We start from the raw sequence: 20,368 nt of genomic DNA on the forward strand, positions 1-20,368 counted from the left end.
TTCCGGTCATGGACAAGGATATGGATCTGGACACATTTTTGAAGGGTATTTAAAAGGCCTGCAGACAGTACCAGTGCCTGATGACCAGTGGGATCGATATTTAACTGCAGGGCTATGAGGCTCTGGAGGTGTTTGCCGCTCCCCTTCGAGATCAAGATGTAAGCTATGTAGTCATCAAGCAGGCCCTGATAAAGAAATATTAGCTGACACCTGAGGTGTACCAGAAAGAGTTCCGGACCCTCCAATGTGGACCTCGTGATAGCTAACATCATATGGTGGACAGGCTCAGAACCAACTTTGAGCAGTGAGTCCAGGGACTATCAGTTAACAGCTTCGAGGGATTAAAGAACCTGATGGTGGGAGACTAATTTCTCCTTCTTTGCCCTGTAGAGGTGCAACAGTTTGTGATGGACCAGGAGCAAAAAGGAAGTTGCAAGGCTGCACAGATTGCGGATACCTATGAGGCTATCTATACACCTAAAGTGCTCCAGTTAGCCATCGCCAACTGGAAAGGGAGTAAGCAGACACCCAATGGAGGCAGATGAGGCAGAAGAGGAATCCGACATCCGAGGCCCAGGGACCTAATGCAGCAGTCCTTTTGTGGGAGAGGAGGGCCAGTGACATTAGTGCATTACAAACTCTCACCCACCCTCAATTTGTGCTCCCTGAAGAACGTATTTCTGGGAAGACCCTGACTGTCCACGGGAATGGGGGGTGTTTGCCTTCCTTTATCGATGATCTGGGTTTCCCTAGACTGAGGTGCTGGGAGGAGGTTAAGGTAAGTGGGGTGTACGAGAACCTCCGCACAATTGTTTTATTTGTGACAGATGGTCAATCAATTTGTTTGACAACTCAATCCCCTACATATTGTATGTCATGTGATTCAGATGTTGATGATGTGGATGTCAATGTGTTTCTATGTACTCATATCACACTCTGGGGGGATGTTGCTGAGGATCCCCTAAAAGGAGGAAGCATCAATGCTAAGGGCGATGGGAACAGGTATGGAGATCATGAAGCAGGTGGTCCTGTGCAGCTGACCAGTGTCATGACGGACTTTGACATGGCCAGTGGTAGCTGCCCCATTAATAGCACTGCTCCTGAGGTATTAAGGTAGGATGAGGATAGGCATGGGAATCATGAAGAAGGTGGTCATGTGCAGCTGACCAGTGTCACAATGGACTGTAACATAGCCAGTTGGAGCTGCCTCATGATTAGTAGTGCTCCGGAAGTATCAGGGAAAGCGGGGAAAGGGATACTCACAGCCTGTTAGGGTGAGGAAAAAATGTCACCCGCAGCGTGTCAGGGTAAGAGAAAAGTAGTGTCCCCAGTCTGTCAAGGTGAGGGTAAAGGGTTACTCACAGCTGCCTGCATGCAGATGGGAAAGTGTTGTTATCCCCCGGGGAGACAGCCTACATAACTGCTATAACCTGCAATCACAGTGCCCAGAAAGAAAGGTAACATGATGCTGTCAGGACTCTGAACATTTTTATTATCTTTTGTGCATTACTGCCCTTTTCCAAGATGGCGTCTTTGGTCTCATGTGCACTGTGTCTTCCTGCTATAAAACTCCAAAACTCCACCCCAGCCTTCAGTCTGTGCTAGAGTATTCTGCCTTGCATCCAGCTCCTGACTCTGATGACTCCCTGGCTATATACCTGCTCCTATGAACCTGTGTGGTTATCCTGCTATTCTGCTCTGAGTTCCTGCTGCATACACCAGGTTCCAGTAATCCTCCTTCATCTGCTGCTCGTGTTTACTCCCATCTGCATTTGCTGGACATGTAAGCGGTTGCTGCTCTGCTTAAACCTGACATTATCTCCCAGGCCTTCCTGGTTGAGATAAGACATTGCTTGAACTGCCTTATAAGCATATATATCTATGTTTGGATTAAAACAAGGACTTATTCATGTCAAGTATCCTCAAGAATAACTGTGCTTCATAGACTTTCTGCGTGATTGCATTTTCCTCTGAAGTTCCCTATAGACTGTTTAAGCTGCGTTTAATATTTACACCAAGTGTTGTGGACTTGAGTTTCTCTCTGCACCTGTTTGAATCACTGTGTGATAATATAGACTTTACCACTTATAAAACTGTGTCCTGTAGTTGTCTTGTTCCACGCAAAGAGTCTCCTGAGTTATCCCCTATAATTATTACAGATGCCTTCTGGACCTTAATAATCCAGCTGCATAACAGAACCAGTTACTGGCCCAGAGCAAGTTCCAGAGGGTCCCTGTGAGGATGGGGCTTAAAGGTTGCTTCTGACTACATCTAGCCAGGAGTTTCAGACTGCACTACCTGTAGATAGTCTTGTAGCACTGAGTGACCTCATGGAGAAACCAAGTCTAAGGGGAGGGTATTGTGGGATCCAAGGAGGTTATGCCGTGAGACGGGCTTGGGAGACAATCTGTAGATCAGTCTCCCATGCCACCACTGAAGGGAGGAGGTGCATATACCTTATACTCACTGTGAGTTTTCCAATAACCGGCCTAGTAGTGGAGGCAGCTGTGGCCTCGTTCATCACTTAGTCAGTCAATTGCTTAATTGTTCTGACGATTGGAGACAGAGTAGTTGCATCCCCCTGGCTGGTGGCAGCTGTGGGATCTGTGTGACCCCCTCTCCCCCCAATCCCTTCAGCTATCCTTGACAATAGAGTACTGTGCAAGAGCTTTAGGCATGTGTGAAAAAATACTTCAAAGAATGCTTTAAAAATAAAGCATTTTCTAAGGCAGTAATGCAGTTTCAATGTTCTAGAGTAATCATTCTTGGTAAATCATGGTGTAACCTTTATCATTTTTAAAGTTATATGCTAATTTTGGTTGGCACCTGTTCACACTAGCTTGGATGAGCTGGTCTTTTTCTCTATTTGTATCAAACCCTTTTTGGACATGTGCATTCCCACTCCCATCAGCCACAGGTGATATTAAGTAGTTAGCTGGTCCATTCCTGCTGCATACATTGTAGGCTTTTTTGCCCAGGAGAAGTGACATATCAGGACAGGGACCCAACTTTTGAAGGACGCCTTGACGTGGCATTTGGGCTCACATAGATTGGCCAATATTGTACCTTCTTTTTTATTGACATTTTGCGTATGAAAATTTCATGTATACATTAAAAAGCTCTTTTTTTCATCATTTTCTATGGCAGTAATGCAGTTTCAATGTTCTAGAGTAATCATACTTGGTAAATCATGGTGCAACCTTAATTATTTTTCAATTTTAAAATAAAATGTTAGTTTTTTATAGTAATTTACCAAATGCAAAGTGAATGAAAAAGAGAAATATAAATCAAAATTTGAAGCGACTAGTCCATCCTTCACTTTCAAAACTGCATCAGTTGTTCTCGGTACACCTTCACACAAAGTCAGGGATTTTGTAGGATTATAGTCAGCTGTATGAGTAACCAATTGTACCAAGCAAGTGATAATGATCATCATGTTTATATGTAGTTTAAAATACAGTCATTAACTAAAACAAACAGTTGTGGAGGGGTCTTAAAACTGGCTGAGTAACAGCTAAACTATGGTATGTGCCAAAAGTGAGGTTATGGAAGAACTTTTCATGTCACAGGTACTGGGTCTGGCTAACATGGTACCACAATATAATTTGTTATTGTGCATCATGTCACAGGTCAAAAACCATGTCAAGACAGAGCACAGACACACAACAAGACACAAAGTAGCTGTACTGAATCTGCAAGCTCCCAGATAAAGATTTCAAAGCAGACTTGGTGTGATGTTCAAGCTGTTTTGAAGGATTATCAAGAAATTAACAATATTGTGTACTGTAGACACAGTGGTCAGTCAAAGATGAAAGATACATCAATCTTACTTCCCTTTGTTATTGGAAGATATCCAGCAGTGCCATCAGCTTAGAACTGGTGGGACCCAGCTACACACATCTACTGTGCTTAAACTATGCCTGTTAGTGGTCTCCATGGAAGATTTGTAGCATATCCTCAATAAGGAAACAAAGGTCAAGTGACTCAACTATGCACAAAAACAGAGGAAATATGGAGCACCGTTATGGCAGCAGATGTTTTTGATTGAGAAGCCTAAATTTGGAATATTTTGCTCTAACATGGGGCACTTTGTTTGTCATATGGCTTAAGAGAAGTAAAATAATGAGTGTCTACAGGCAACTGTGAAGCATGGTGGAGGTTCCTTGCAAGTTTGGAGCTGTATTTCAGCAATGCAGTTGGTGAGGCCTACCAGTGTCCTCATTGCAGAGAAATACAGGTAGATAGTTATCCACCATTCAATAGACAATAAGAAGGCATCTGATTGGCTGAAAATTTGTGGTGCTCGTTGTCCTGATGTGGAACAAATTTGGAGTTAGTGTCATTAAGAATTATTTTCAGTGTAACAAACAGGGAGCTCTGAAAGGGAGGATATAGCTCCCACCAAGTCCGAAACTCAACATCATCAAGTCTGACTGGGATTACATGAAGTGAGCGAAGTATTTGTACAAGCCTACATTCACCGAAGATCGGCGTTTAGTTCTCCAGGATGTTTGGAACAACCTCCCTACCAAATTCCTTCAAATACTGGGTGCAGGTGTACCTAGAAGAATTGATGCAGTGTTGAAGGCAAAGAGTGCAAAAGATGTTCACACCGAATATTAATTTAAAGAAGTTGTCCACTACTTGAACAACTCATACCCCTCACTTGGCCCCTATAAATTAATAAAGCTCCTACTCACCTCCCTTGCTGGCCTTTGATATCAGTATGTTGGTTCTGCAGCACTCTGCCGACATATTAAGGGTTCCTCTTAATCTGGGAAATCCTCCATTATTTTCTTAGCCCCTATGACTTTAAATTTCTAAACTTGGAACCGTGAAATTATTTTTATATTCATACTCCCCTGATGTGTCCACCTTAACTGGTGGACGAAACGCAACATGTCGGGAGAGAAATAAGCCACACTATCTAGGACAGGACCAAACTTAGGGACTGTCCTTGTCAGGACAGTAGACATACATATTTCCCCCTTTTTTCCCTGATTTCTCCCAAGAATATGGATGGCTCATTCTGAATATCTAAAAGCGTAAGATCAACCATTTTATCTATGAGCACTGGTTACTGAGGAGCACTTTATTGTGGATTTGTATATTTGTTGGACCCCAGATTTTAACTAATTGAATTAAAAATGAGTTTTTAATATCCTACCATTATTTTTCATTGCTGCCAGCATCATTGAAATGATAGAATCAATACAGTGATCAAGCAGAACAAATCCTAAGATTTTATGGAGTGGGGAGTTGAGGGTGGAATGAAGAACTACAGGCAGAAACAGTCTACTGTTATTTTAATTGAAACAGCAGCTACTTTTTAGGGGTTTGTTCGGACATAGACTCTTGATGAACTTTTAATAGGCTAGGTAATCAATAGCAGATCAGAGGAGGACCAACACCAAGCACTGATCAGCTGATTTTTGCTCCAATAGCGGCCAGATAAAAAAAACATTTTGAATAGTGCTGCTTAGTAGGGTTGAGCGAAACGGGTCGATCATTTTCAAAAGTCGCCGACTTTTGGCTAAGTCGGCGTCTCATGAAACCCGATCCGACCCCTGTGCTTGTCGGCCATGCGGTACGCGACTTTCGCGCCAAAGTCGCGTTTCAATGACGCGAAAAGCGCCATTTCTCAGCCAATGAAGGTGAACGCAGAGTGTGGGCAGCGTGATGACATAGATCCTGGTCCCCACCATCTTAGAGAAGGGCATTGCAGTGATTGGCTTGCTGTCTGCGGCGTCACAGGGGCTATAAAGGGGCGTTCCCGCCGACCGCCATCTTACTGCTGCTGATCTGAGCTTAGGGACAGGTTGCTGCCGCTTCATCAGAAGCAGGGAGAGCGTTAGGCAGGGTCCACTAACCACCAAACCGCTTGTGCTGCAGCGATTTCCACTGTCCAACACCACCTTCGGTGTGCAGGGACTGTGGAAGCTATTTATTTATTTTTTTCCCCTCAGCGCTGTAGCTCATTGGGCTGCCCTAGAAGGCTCCGTGATAGCTGTATTGCTGTGTGTACGCCACTGTGGAAACCAACTGCTTTTTTCAAAGCACATATCCTCTTGTTCCTTCCTTTCTGCACAGCTATCTTTTTTGTTTGTCCACACTTTTTATTTAATTTGTGCATCAGTCCACTCCTATTGCTGCCTGCCATACCTGGCTTACATTACTGCAGGGAGATAGTAATTGTAGGACAGTTTTTTTTTTTTTTTTGTTTTTTTTTTGTGGGAGATTAAGATTGGCATTTCTGCTACAGTGCCATCCCTGTGTGTGCCATCTCTCACTGAGTGGGCCATAGAAAGCCTATTTATTTTTTCCGTGATTTGTGTTCTAAAATCTACCTCAACACAGAAACACTACATCAATCAGTGGGAGAAAAATATTGGCCTCAGTCAGGGCTTGTGTGCCACTGCTGTGTGTGCGCTATCTCTCATTCAGTGGGCTATAGCAAGCCTATATTTTTTTTTTTTTTTTTTTTTAATATTATTTGGTTTCAAAAGTCTCCCTGAAAAAAAAAAAAAACCTAAAAAAACAGTGGGAGAGTAATATTGCCCTTTCAGCTTGTGTGCCAGTCTTGACTCCTGGGTGTGCCACCTCTCTCCCTCTCATTCAGTGGGCCATAGAAAGCCTATTTATTTTTTTTTTTAAATATTATTGGGTTTCTAAAGTCTCCCTGAAAAAAACAAAAAATACATAAAAAAACAGTGGGAGAGTAATATTGCCCTTTCAGCTTGTGTGCCAGTCTTGACTCCTGGGTGTGCCACCTCTCTCCCTTTCATTCAGTGGGCCATAGAAAGCCTATTTTTTTTTTTTTTTTAATATTATTTGGTTTCTAATTCTCCCTGAAAAAAAAAAAAAAACCTAAAAAAACAGTGGGAGAGTAATATTGCCCTTTCAGCTTGTGTGCCAGTCTTGACTCCTGGGTGTGCCACCTCTCTCCCTCTCATTCAGTGGGCCATAGAAAGCCTATTTATTTTTTTTTTTAAATATTATTGGGTTTCTAAAGTCTCCCTGAAAAAACAAAAAATACATAAAAAAACAGTGGGAGAGTAATATTGCCCTTTCAGCTTGTGTGCCAGTCTTGACTCCTGGGTGTGCCACCTCTCTCCCTCTCATTCAGTGGGCCATAGAAAGCCTATTTATTTTTTTTTTTAAATATTATTGGGTTTCTAAAGTCTCCCTGAAAAAACAAAAAATACATAAAAAAACAGTGGGAGAGTAATATTGCCCTTTCAGCTTGTGTGCCAGTCTTGACTCCTGGGTGTGCCACCTCTCTCCCTTTCATTCAGTGGGCCATAGAAAGCCTATTTTTTTTTTTTTTAATATTATTTGGTTTCTAATTCTCCCTGAAAAAAAAAAAAAAACCTAAAAAAACAGTGGGAGAGTAATATTGCCCTTTCAGCTTGTGTGCCAGTCTTGACTCCTGGGTGTGCCACCTCTCTCCCTCTCATTCAGTGGGCCATAGAAAGCCTATTTATTTTTTTTTTTAAATATTATTGGGTTTCTAAAGTCTCCCTGAAAAAACAAAAAATACATAAAAAAACAGTGGGAGAGTAATATTGCCCTTTCAGCTTGTGTGCCAGTCTTGACTCCTGGGTGTGCCACCTCTCTCCCTTTCATTCAGTGGGCCATAGAAAGCCTATTTTTTTTTTTTTTAATATTATTTGGTTTCTAATTCTCCCTGAAAAAAAAAAAAAAACCTAAAAAAACAGTGGGAGAGTAATATTGCCCTTTCAGCTTGTGTGCCAGTCTTGACTCCTGGGTGTGCCACCTCTCTCCCTCTCATTCAGTGGGCCATAGAAAGCCTATTTATTTTTTTTTTAAATATTATTGGGTTTCTAAAGTCTCCCTGAAAAAACAAAAAATACATAAAAAAACAGTGGGAGAGTAATATTGCCCTTTCAGCTTGTGTGCCAGTCTTGACTCCTGGGTGTGCCACCTCTCTCCCTTTCATTCAGTGGGCCATAGAAAGCCTATTTTTTTTTTTTTTTTAATATTATTTGGTTTCTAATTCTCCCTGAAAAAAAAAAAAAAACCTAAAAAAACAGTGGGAGAGTAATATTGCCCTTTCAGCTTGTGTGCCAGTCTTGACTCCTGGGTGTGTCACCTCTCTCCCTCTCATTCAGTGGGCCATAGAAAGCCTATTTATTTTTTTTTTTAAATATTATTGGGTTTCTAAAGTCTCCCTGAAAAAACAAAAAATACATAAAAAAACAGTGGGAGAGTAATATTGCCCTTTCAGCTTGTGTGCCAGTCTTGACTCCTGGGTGTGCCACCTCTCTCCCTCTCATTCAGTGGGCCATAGAAAGCCTTTTTTTTTTTTGGTTTTTTTAATATTATTTGGTTTCTAAAGTCTCCCTGAAAAAAACAAAAAAAACATAAAAAACAGTGGGAGAGTAATATTGCCCTTTCAGCTTGTGCGCCAGTCTTGACTCCTGGTTGTGCCACCTCTCTCTCTCTAATTGTGGGCCATAGAAAGCCTTTTTTTTTTTTTTTTTTAATATTATTTGGTTTCTAAAGTCTCCCTGAGAAAAAAAAATAAATAAATTAGGTGGGAGATTAATATTGACATTAGTGCTTGAGTGACAGTCCTGCGTGTGTGTCATCTCTGTGATTTTGTGCCACAGAAAACAGAGTGTGTAACATTGTGCCTGATTTTCCTTGTGGTCTCACCAACCTGTTAAGGGATATTGAAATCATACTGAAGTTATAGCTCACCGTGTAAGTTGTTTGATAGCAACAAATAAAGTTACTTTGGTTAAGATTTTAAAACAATGAGGAAGTCTGGTGCAAGAGGTCGTCGTGGGCGTTCATTGTCAGCTGGTAATGATGGTAGTGGTAGTGGAGCATCAGGTGGTCGTGGGGATAAAAATATTCCACCTAAGTCTGGAGCTGTGGAGCCAGTTTCGTCGTCAGGCTACACAAGGCCTCGAACGCTCTCTTTTCTGGGAGTAGGAAAACCGCTTTTAAAGGCGGAGCAGCAACAGCAAGTTTTGGCTTACATTGCAGACTCAGCCTCTAGCTCTTTTGCCTCCTCTTCCGAAACTGGTAAATGTAAAAGCAGCGCGTCGCTTGTGGATGTTCACGGTCAGGGACAAGTCGCTTCCTTGTCCTCCTCAGCAAAAACTACAACAAGAGAGAAGGATGCAGCAGGCGACACAACGGGTCACTCCATGGAGCTCTTTACACATACCGTCCCTGGCTTAGAAAGTGAAACATTTAACAGGCCATGCCCATTACAAGTATATTCTGACATGGAGTGCACTGATGCACAGCCACAGCCAGAGTACTATGCTGCTCCTTTGACTCAGACCACCACATTGCCCTCTCAGGGTACAGATCCACAATCAGACCCTGATGAGACTATGTTGCCCCGCCACGAACGCTATACCACCGACCGACACAGTGACACAGACGAAGTTGCACACGAGCTCGAAGAGGAGGTAATAGATGACCCAGTTATTGACCCCGATTGGCAGCCATTGGGGGAACAGGGTGCAGGCGGCAGTAGTTCAGAAGCGGAGGTGGAGGAGGGGCCGCAGCAGGCATCAACATCGCAACAGGTTCCATCTGCCGGGCCCGTATCTGGACCAAAACGCGTGTCAAAGCCAAAACCTGTTGGAGCACAGCGTTGCCATCCGGTTAAAGCTCAGTCTGCAATCCCTGAAAAGGGATCAGAGTCTAGGAAGAGTGCAGTCTGGCATTTTTTTAAACAACATCCAACTGATCAGCGCAAAGTCATCTGTCAAAAATGTTCAACTAGCTTAAGCAGAGGTCAGAATCTGAAAAGTCTAAATACTAGTTGCATGCATAGACACTTAACCACCATGCATTCTCAAGCCTGGACTAACTACCAAACGTCCCTCAAGGTTGTAGCACCCTCGGCCAATGAAGCTAGTCAGCAACGCAACATCCCTTCCGTCACTGTAAGGCCACCATTTTCCGCACCACCGGCAGTATCTGTGCAGGTTTCTTTGCCAGCCAAAAGCAGTCAGGGTCAGGGAATCACCAGTTTTGTAGGAGGAAATATTGCATGTAGGGCACCGGCGGAAACAATACCGTCTCCAACCGTCTCTCAGTCTGCCATGTCCACCGGCACACCCGAAAGTTCCACGATCTACAGCTCTCCAGTCCAGCTCACCCTACATGAGACTCTGGTTAGAAAAAGGAAGTACTTATCCTCGCATCCGCGTACACAGGGTTTTAACGCCCACATAGCTAGACTAATCTCGTTAGAGATGATGCCCTACCGGTTAGTTGAAAGCGAAGCTTTCAAAGCCCTGATGGAGTACGCTGAACCACGATACGAGCTACCCAGTCGACACTTTTTTTCCAGAAAAGCCATCCCAGCCCTGCACCAGCATGTTAAACAGCGCATCGTCCATGCACTCAGGCAATCTGTGAGTACAAAGGTGCACCTGACTACAGATGCATGGACCAGTAGGCATGGCCAGGGACGTTATGTGTCCATCACGGCACACTGGGTGAATGTGGTGGATGCAGGGTCCACAGGCGACATCAATTTAGGGACAGTTGTGCCTAGCCCACGGTCTAGGAAACAGTTGGCTGTAGGCGTTCGCACCCCCTCCTCCTCCTCCTCGTCCTCCTGCAGAAGCTACAGCTCTTCCACAGAACGCAGTCGGCCAACCACTCCATCGGCAGATGACACTGTTGCACACCAGTTGTCCCATTATGGGCCAGCTACTGCCAAGCGTCAGCAGGCTGTATTGGCTATGAAGTGTTTGGGCGACAACAGACACACCGCGGAAGTTCTGTCCGAGTTCTTGCAACAAGAAACGCAGTCGTGGCTGGGCACAGTAGATCTTGAGGCAGGCAAGGTAGTGAGTGATAACGGAAGGAATTTCATGGCTGCCATCTCCCTTTCCCAACTGAAACACATTCCTTGCCTGGCTCACACCTTAAACCTGGTGGTGCAGTGCTTATTGAAAACTTATCCTGGGTTCTCCGACCTGCTCCTCAAAGTGCGTGCACTTTGCTCACATATCCGACGTTCGCCTGTACACGCCAGCCGTATGCAAACCTATCAGCGGTCTTTGAACCTTCCCCAGCATCGCCTAATCATAGACGTTGCAACAAGGTGGAACTCAACACTGCACATGCTTCAGAGACTGTGCGAACAGAGGCGTGCTGTTATTTATTTGTGGGAGGATACACGGGCAGGCAGTAGGATGGCAGACATGGAGTTGTCAGGTGTGCAGTGGTCGAAGATACAAGACATGTGTCAAGTCCTTCAGTGTTTTGAGGAATGCACACGGCTGGTTAGTGCAGACAACGCCGTAATAAGCATGAGCATCCCCCTAATGCGTCTGCTGATGCAAAGTTTGACGCACATAAAGGAGCAGGCGTCTGCACCAGAGGAAGAGGGAAGCCTTGATGACAGTCAGCCATTGTCTGGTCAGGGCAGTGTACAGGACGAGGTAGCGGGCGAAGAGGAGGTGGAGGACGAGGAGGATGATGGGGATGAGTATATTTTTAATGCGGAAACTTTCACGGGGGCACAGGAAATTGGTTGCGTGTCACGGCCGGGTTCTGGTTTTTTGAGGGACACAAGTGACGTAGATTTGCCTGCAACTGCCCCTCAACCAATCACAACCGGAGATTTGACAACTGGAACTTTGGCCCACATGGCGGATTATGCCTTACGTATCCTAAAAAGGGACACACGCATTACGAAAATGATGAACGATGACGATTACTGGTTGGCCTGCCTCCTTGATCCACGCTATAAAGGCAAATTGCAAAATATTATGCCACATGAGAACTTGGAACTAATATTAGCAACCAAACAATCAACTCTTGTTGACCGTTTGCTTCAGGCATTCCCAGCACACAGCGCACGTGATCGTTCTCACACGAGCTCCAGGGGGCAGCAGACTAGGAGTGTTAGGGGTGCACACATCAGAAGTGGCGTTGGACAGAGGGGTTTTCTGACCAGGTTGTGGAGTGATTTTGCTATGACCGCAGACAGGACAGGTACTGCTGCATCAATTGAAAGTGACAGGAGACAACATTTGTCCAGTATGGTTACTAACTATTTTTCATCCCTTATCGATGTTCTCCCTCAACCGTCATTCCCATTTGATTACTGGGCCTCCAAATTAGACACCTGGCCAGAATTGGCAGAATATGCATTGCAGGAGCTTGCTTGCCCGGCAGCAAGTGTCCTATCAGAAAGAGTATTCAGTGCTGCAGGGTCAATATTAACCGAAAAAAGGACTCGTCTGGCTACCCAAAATGTTGACGATCTAACATTCATTAAAATGAACCACAACTGGATTTCAAAATCTTTTGCCCCACCTTGCCCGGCCGACACCTAGCTTTCCTATGAAAAGCTCTTGCCTGTGAATTACTTTTCTAATGTCTAATTTGCTGCTGCAGATTGTACAGCATACGACATGTTTACACCTCCCTAAATGGCCAAACTCCCCACACGGGGCCGTGGTATCGCGACTTGGCGCAAGCACCCGTGAGACTGCTGTTTGTCTGAAGAGGTGGGTGTGCTCGCTTTTGGTTGACGGCATTGCTACTGGGTCCCTCATAGTACAATGTAGTGTCTCTGGCGGTGGTGGTGCGCACCCAACGTCAGACACACCGTTGTAACATGAGTGGCCCTGGGGCGGTCCCGCCGGCCTCAAGAGAGTTCCCCCCTACCCCAGCTCAAACTGGGCTCTACTACGTGCAAAATTATGTCGCACAGCTCCACCAATCTTTAGTCTATTCGCTGACATCATTCAATGTCTGGCACTGACAATACAAATTTGTAGACATCTATGATGCAACTTAAAGTAGTCTGTGTCTGTGTCCTATATTGGCACCATTAAATAGTTACTGCCAAATTACTATGTCAGAAACACAGCAGATGAGCCCACCCCTGTACCTAAGTATGCCATCTTTTTTTTTGTTTTGGTTGTTTTGCGAGACATTAACATCTATTTATATTTTGGGAGTACTGGGACAGACACTCCTTGCACTACTCCTCCACTCAGCACCAAGCTGCCTGCCCGTGTATCCATGTAACCGCTGTAAAACTGCCATGAGCCTATTGTTTGTTATTTTAGGCCTTTGATAGCCTGTCTGCGGTCCCTACTCCTCCACTGACCACCAAGCTGCCTGCCCGTGTATCCATGTAACCGCTGTAAAACTGCCATGAGCCTATTGTTTGTTATTTTAGGCCTTTGAAGCCTTTCTGCGCTCCCTCCTTCCACTAGTCCTCCACTGACCAGACCACTGCTGCCCGTGTACCCCTGGAACCAATTTTAAAGTGCCTACAGCCAGCCCATTTTATTGTGTTAGGCCTTCGAAGCCTGTCTGCGGTCCATACTTCCACTAGGCCTCCACTGACCAGACCACTGCTGCCCGTGTACCCCTGGAACCAATTTTAAAGTGCCTACAGCCAGCCCATTTTATTGTGTTAGGCCTTCGAAGCCTGTCTGCGGTCCATACTTTAAATACTCCTCCACTCACCACCAAGCTGCCTGCCCGTGTATCCATGTAACCGCTGTAAAACTGCCATGAGCCTATTGTTTGTTATGTTAGGCCTTTGATAGCCTGTCTGCGGTCCCTACTTTAAATACTCCTCCACTCACCACCACCAAGCTGCCTGCCCGTGTATCCATGTAACCGCTGTGAAACTGCCATGAGCCTATTGTTTTTTTATGTTAGGCCTTTGATAGCCTGTCTGCGGTCCCTACTTTAAATACTCCTCCACTCACCACCACCAAGCTGCCTGCCCGTGTATCCATGTAACCGCTGTAAAACTGCCATGAGCCTATTGTTTGTTATTTTAGGCCTTTGAAGCCTTTCTGCGCTCCCTCCTTCCACTAGTCCTCCACTGACCAGACCACTGCTGCCCGTGTACCCCTGGAACCAATTTTAAAGTGCCTACAGCCAGCCCATTTTATTGTGTTAGGCCTTCGAAGCCTGTCTGCGGTCCATACTTCCACTAGTCCTCCACTGACCAGACCACTGCTGCCCGTGTACCCCTGGAACCAATTTTAAAGTGCCTACAGCCAGCCCATTTTATTGTGTTAGGCCTTCGAAGCCTGTCTGCGGTCCATACTTCCACTAGGCCTCCACTGACCAGACCACTGCTGCCCGTGTACCCCTGGAACCAATTTTAAAGTGCCTACAGCCAGCCCATTTTATTGTGTTAGGCCTTCGAAGCCTGTCTGCGGTCCATACTTCCACTAGGCCTCCACTGACCAGACCACTGCTGCCCGTGTACCCCTGGAACCAATTTTAAAGTGCCTACAGCCAGCCCATTTTATTGTGTTAGGCCTTCGAAGCCTGTCTGCGGTCCATACTTTAAATACTCCTCCACTCACCACCAAGCTGCCTGCCCGTGTATCCATGTAACCGCTGTAAAACTGCCATGAGCCTATTGTTTGTTATGTTAGGCCTTTGATAGCCTGTCTGCGGTCCCTACTTTAAATACTCCTCCACTCACCACCACCAAGCTGCCTGCCCGTGTATCCATGTAACCGCTGTAAAACTGCCATGAGCCTATTGTTTGTTATGTTAGGCCTTTGATAGCCTGTCTGCGGTCCTTACTTTAAATACTCCTCCACTCACCACCTAGCTGCCTGTGTATCCATGTAACCGATGTAAAACTGCCATGACTGCCTACTGTTTGTTATTTTAGGCCTTTGATAGCCTGTCTGCGGCCCCTACTTGCAATACTCCTCCACTGACCACAATGCTGCCTGGAGTGCCTGCCTGTGTATCCATGTAACCGATGTAAAACTGCCATGACTGCCTACTGTTTGTTATTTTAGGCCTTTGATAGCCTGTCTGCGGCCCCTACTTGCAATACTCCTCCACTGAGCACAATGCTGCCTGGAGTGCCTGCCTGTGTATCCATGTAACAGATGTAAAACTGCCATGACTGCCTACTGTTTGTTATTTTAGGCCTTTGATAGCCTGTCTGCAGCCCCTACTTGCAATACTCCTCCACTGACCACACCAATGCTGCCCGTGTACCCCTGGAACCTATTTAAAAGTTCATAGAGCCTAGTTATATATTTTATTTACTATTAATAAGGCCATGATGGACTACGCTGTACCACGCTACAAGCTAACCAGTCGACACTTCTTTTGCGAGAAAAGCCATCCCAACCCTCCACCAGCATGTAGAAGACCGCATTGTCCATGCACTCTGGCAATCTGTGAGTACAAAGGTGCACCTGACAACAGACGCATGGACCTGTAGGCATGGCCACGGAAGATTACGTGTCCATTACGGCGCAATGGGTTAATGTGGTGGATGCATGGTCCACAGGGGACAGCCTACTAAGTCTGTCTGCAGTCCCTAATTCAAATTGTCCTCCACTGTCTAAATCGGAACTTCCACCTTCTGGCTTTCGGCCTATAGTATCAGAAATTAAACTGCATTTGGCCTTCAACTTTGGTTAGGGCCTACTAACGGCTTCTGCCCCTCCCTGGTGTTGCCCTCAACTAAATAAAGCTGAGCTTCAACCTTCCGGCTCTCATTATGTGGTTTTAAAAAAAAAAATGGTGGTTAGGGCCTACTAACGGCTTCTGCCCCTCCCTGGTGTTGTCCTCAACTAAATAAAGCTGAGCTTCAACCTTCCGGCTCTCATTATGTGGTTTAAAAAAAAAAAATGGTGGTTAGGGCCTACTAACGGCTTCTGCCCCTCCCTGGTGTTGTCCTCAACTAAATAAAGCTGAGCTTCAACCTTCCGGCTCTCATTAAGTGGTTTTAAAAAAAAAATGGTGGTTAGGGCCTACTAACGGCTTCTGCCCCTCCCTGGTGTTGTCCTCAACTAAATAAAGCTGAGCTTCAACCTTCCGGCTCTCATTAAGTGGTTTTAAAAAAAAAAAAAATGGTGGTTAGGGCCTACTAACGGCTTCTGCCCCTCCCTGGTGTTGTCCTCAACTAAATAAAGCTGAGCTTCAACCTTCCGGCTCTCATTATGTGGTTTTAAAAAAAAAAATGGTGGTTAGGGCCTACTAACGGCTTCTGCCCCTCCCTGGTGTTGTCCTCAACTAAATAAAGCTGAGCTTCAACCTTCCGGCTCTCATTAAGTGGTTTTTAAAAAAAAATGGTGGTTAGGGCCTACTAACGGCTTCTGCCCCTCCCTGGTGTTGTCCTCAACTAAATAAAGCTGAGCTTCAACCTTCCGGCTCTCATTAAGTGGTTTTAAAAAAAAAAAAAATGGTGGTTAGGGCCTACTAACGGCTTCTGCCCCTCCCTGGTGTTGTCCTCAACTAAATAAAGCTGAGCTTCAACCTTCCGGCTCTCATTATGTGGTTTAAAAAAAAAAAATGGTGGTTAGGGCCTACTAACGGCTTCTGCCCCTCCCTGGTGTTGTCCTCAACTAAATAAAGCTGAGCTTCAACCTTCCGGCTCTCATTAAGTGGTTTTAAAAAAAAAATGGTGGTTAGGGCCTACTAACGGCTTCTGCCCCTCCCTGGTGTTGTCCTCAACTAAATAAAGCTGAGCTTCAACCTTCCGGCTCTCATTAAGTGGTTTTAAAAAAAAAAAAAATGGTGGTTAGGGCCTACTAACGGCTTCTGCCCCTCCCTGGTGTTGTCCTCAACTAAATAAAGCTGAGCTTCAACCTTCCGGCTCTCATTAAGTGGTTTAAAAAAAAAAATGGTGGTTAGGGCCTACTAACGGCTTCTGCCCCTCCCTGGTGTTGTCCTCAACTAAATAAAGCTGAGCTTCAACCTTCCGGCTCTCATTAAGTGGTTTTAAAAAAAAAAAAAATGGTGGTTAGGGCCTACTAACGGCTTCTGCCCCTCCCTGGTGTTGCCCTCAACTAAATAAAGCTGAGCTTCAACCTTCTGCTCCAAATTACCATTTTAAAAAATGCAATAGGCTTTTCCGGCCTACTAAAGGTGTCTGCCCCTCCCTGGTGTTGTCCTCAACTGAACAAAGCTGAGCTTCCACATTCTGGCTTTCGCCCTATACTATCAGATATTAAACTGCATTTGGCCTACTAGTGTGGTTAGGCCCTTGAAACAGTGTCTGCTGCTCTTGGGTTTGCTACTCCACTGAACAAAGCAATGCCGCCTGTTTAGTCCTGTTACCAATTTTGAACTGCATGTAGCCTACTTTATTCTTTGGCCCTATATCTGTTTCCTCCTCATCCTGCCCATTGCCCAGCCACTGCTAAATGAGTCTGCTGGTACATTGACCTAGACCACTACATTCCCCTTGTACTCTACACAGCCAGAATCTGTCCCTGCTGAAAGTAAGGTTCCCCTTCCCGCATGTTATACCACCTTACACAGGGACAAAGAGGAAGGTGCAGATGAAAGTGCAGGTTCCTTCATCAGGTGGGGGGGCATACTCGTTGGCGACGTCACTGGCACAGGGCCCCTCAGAGTACGCAAAAGTGTCGCTGCTGGTGGGAGGCGCCCCCGCCATGCAAACACACCGCCGTACTTTGAGGGGCCCTGTGCCAGTGGCAATGCGAACGAGTGGGCCCCCCCTGCTTGCTCAGGATCACAGCACTTGCAACTTTTAAATACTTACCTTTCCCTGCAACACCGCCGTGACGTAGTCCGCATTTCCTGGGCCCACGAAAAACTTGAGCCAGCCCTACTCCCCCCACAACTTTCCCCCAATTCCCTATGCCCAACTATTATTATACAGTTAATTAAGATTGGCAAGCTTCAGAAACAAGAATGGATGTTTTTGGCATTAAAATGGGCACTGTAGGTGTTTTCCTGGCCTCCACTCACTGCCGACTATGCTTCCCCATTGACTTGCATTGGGTTTCGTGTTTCGGTCGATCCCCGATTTTTAGCGATAATCGGCCGACTGCACTCGACTCGACTCTGGACAAAATCGGGTTTCCCAAAACCCTACTCGATCTTAAAAAAATGAAAGTCGCTCAACCCTACTGCTTAGTACAGCTATATCCAAAGTAGTTACATCCAGCTGCCACCAGGGGGTGAAAAAACAAACAAACAGCTATTTGGTGGGTGCACCAGATGTCAGACCCTCACCAATCTGCTATTGATGACCTTGCCTTGTATATAGATCAACACATACCAAGTCCCTTACACCTTTAAGTCCATACATCCCAGTAATCAGTAATCTATTAAGCTCACTAAGTTACAGCCTTGAAACCTAATTGTATGGTATGAATGTGAAATAGTACATATCTCCTACTCAATATTACAAAATGCCTGTAAAAGTGATATTCCAGCATAAGCAAAAACATAGAATTTATTGTTCAATACAATTAGTCCGATCCTCTTCCGCTCTGCAGTTCTGACGAGCCGGCAAGGTTGCCAACCGTCAATAAATTACTGGACAGTTCGTAAAAATAGGGCACTTTTTTCCCTTGTTCGTAAAAAATATTTGAGGCATCCAGGATTTTTTGGAGGCTGAAGAAACTTGTACAGATATAATTTTAACTAGAATTATAATTTTACAGGTTACAGTGAATGCAGCTGATTTCTTAATTAAAATTACGGGTTGTAGACATGGATCACTCATAATTAGTGTTGAGCATTCCGATACCGCAAGTATCGGGTATCGGCCGATATTTGCGGTATCGGAATTCCGATACTGAGTTCCGATATTTTCAGTATATCGGATACCAGAATCGGAAGTTCCCACAATTCAAAGTGCCCGAATTCAGCCAATGAGAAATGATTAGAAGTGTGGGCACATCCTGTTCTGCACGTAAGTACTGGCATCGCTGTGATTGGCTGCTGAAATGATGTCATGATGCACTATAAAAGTCGCTGCCGCCATTTAGGGCTCACTCTGCTGTGAATTCAGTTAGGGACAGGACGCTATGTTCTGACTGAGGGCCAGTTTAGAGATAGCGATTTGCTTCATTGTGCTTTACCCAGGCTAATTTAGCAACCGCTGTGTGAGATCCTTGCTTCTGCCTTGCAGCGCTGTTCACAGCTGTCTGCAAGGTCTCTGTGTGTGTGTGAGTGCAGCTCACTCTGTAGTCTGTCCGCAGCCACAGCCGGTTGTAGTCAGCTCAGAGTGCGTCACTGCCTCATACTGTTCTATCCATTGTCCTTTTTTGCAATTAGTGCAGCCTACTGCACATTTTTTCAAGTATTTCCTATTAGTGGCTTTCCATCCATATCCAGCAAAATTGTGGAAAAACACTACATAGGATTACGGTACATAGAGGAGCTTTTTTGGCCTTGCAGTGCCATTTACGGCTGTCTGCACGGTCTCTGTGTGAGTGCACATCGCTCTGTAGTCTGTCCGCAGCCACAGCCGGTTGTAGTCAGCTCAGGGTGCGTCAGTGCCTCATACCGTTCCATTGTCTGTTTCTCAATTAGTGCAGCCTGCTGCACATTTTTTCAAATTTATCCTATTAGTGGCTTTCCCTCCGTTTACTGCTAGATTGTGGAAAAACACTATATAGGATTACATAGAGGAGCTTGTTTTGGCCTTGCAGCGCCGTTCACGGCTGTCTGCACAGTCTGTGTGTGAGTGCAGCTCACTCTGTTGTCAGTTCTGCAAAAAAAATAAATAAATTATAAATTTCACCAAACACACCACTTTACAGTTGTGTAGGCCACATTAGCTCATATTAAAGTCTAGTCCACACTTTAGAAAATTAGTGTTTCTTATAACTGTTAGGAGCTGTTCAGGAATAAGCACACTAAGCTCTTAGTCCTTTCCTCTTATCTTTATCAGTCAACCAAGATGAAGAAGGCAGGGAGTAAGGCACGTGGGCGTGGGCACGGAGCAGGGAGAGGACGTGGGGATTCTGTGCCTGCTGTGGACACCGATGACTCATCATTACCCAGTTTCAGCAGGGAACAGTCCTTCATGCGCAGCTTTGTAGGAGATCGCTGTACACCGCTGCTGCGTGAAGAACAAATTGAAGCCGTTGTCGGATGGATGGCAGCTAATGCATCGACTTCAATTAGTGCCACATCCTCTCAGGCACAGAGCACTGGAGAGCACCCATCTGTCTCTTCACCACCTGCCAAATTGCCCAGGCAGTCAGAGAGCCCAGGACAGGAGCCATCTCTACTTCTGTTCTCTGAATCTCTTGGCTTGGAGACAGGGGGCCAGCCAAGCAGCATTGGAGAAATGGAATAAGAGGCAGTATGCAGTGATGCCCAACAGCTTTGTCTCTCTGACTCTGAAGAGACGGGTGGGCCAGTGCCTCCGGTCACCACACCGCAGTTTGCATCTGATGATGAGACTCAGGTGCCACTTTCTGGTGCGTACTGTGCTGCCGAGACTACCCAGAAGAAGCAGTTGGTGGCAGAGGGTAGTGTAGATGATGAGGTCCTTGACCCATCATGGCATGAGGTACAGGAAGGTGGTAGGAGCAGCTCTGAGGAAGAGATTCCCCGAACGGGCCAAAGAGGGAGAGGGAGG

Source organism: Ranitomeya variabilis, chromosome 2 (assembly GCF_051348905.1).
Source record: "Ranitomeya variabilis isolate aRanVar5 chromosome 2, aRanVar5.hap1, whole genome shotgun sequence".
NCBI classification, from domain to species: Eukaryota; Metazoa; Chordata; class Amphibia; order Anura; family Dendrobatidae; genus Ranitomeya; species Ranitomeya variabilis.